The sequence below is a fragment of the Anoplopoma fimbria genome, unplaced genomic scaffold (genome assembly GCF_027596085.1).
Source record: "Anoplopoma fimbria isolate UVic2021 breed Golden Eagle Sablefish unplaced genomic scaffold, Afim_UVic_2022 Un_contig_2812_pilon_pilon, whole genome shotgun sequence".
NCBI lineage: Eukaryota > Metazoa > Chordata > Actinopteri > Perciformes > Anoplopomatidae > Anoplopoma > Anoplopoma fimbria.
Window position 1 is genome coordinate 1 of NW_026554604.1, and position 612 is coordinate 612.

At 45.9% G+C, this 612-nt stretch overlaps 1 non-coding gene and 1 pseudogene across 1 annotated transcript; both read right to left on the reverse strand.

Moving 5' to 3' along the window:
• Positions 1 to 3: 3 nt before the first annotated feature.
• Positions 4 to 123, reverse strand: LOC129088667 (5S ribosomal RNA). The gene has a single exon (XR_008531055.1). It is a non-coding gene; the product is annotated as a 5S ribosomal RNA (ribosomal RNA).
• Positions 124 to 502: 379 nt separating this feature from the next.
• On the reverse strand, positions 503 to 612 carry LOC129088668 (5S ribosomal RNA; annotated as a pseudogene; the record flags this gene model as incomplete).

Here is a 612-nt window from a genome sequence, read left to right on the forward strand (position 1 = left end):
TGAAAAACACAGCACCTGGTATTCCCAGGCGGTCTCCCATCCAAGTACTGACCAGGCCCGACCCTGCTTAGCTTCCGAGATCAGACGAGATCGGGGCGTGTTCAGGGTGGTATGGCCGTAAGCAAATATTGTGCCTACCAAAGGGCCTTTTAAAGATACTATATCACCACGCTTTGCTCTTTCGTCTATACAGGGAGCGCCTGCAGATTTCCAGACACACTCACAGCTTTTAAATGTCAAATCAGAATGTACAAAGTGGCTATAAGGATCACAAATGTAGTGCAGTAAAAAGATTAATATTTACTGTTGAAATGTAGAATACGTTAGCATAAAATTGAAAAGAAAATGATCGATGAGCTTAGGAATGATGAAAGCCATCATTTAACTGGATTTGTGTCATTTCTATACCGGCAAGTCATGATCTAGCTATTTCCTTCCCACCCTGTCGGTGTCCACTGAAAAAGCAGCAGCGCCCTCTGCTTTTGTAAAGAGGAGTGAAAAAAGCTTACAGCACCTGGTATTCCCAGGCGGTCTCCCATCCAAGTACTGACCAGGCCCGACCCTGCTTAGCTTCCGAGATCAGACGAGATCGGGCGTGTTCAGGGTGGTATG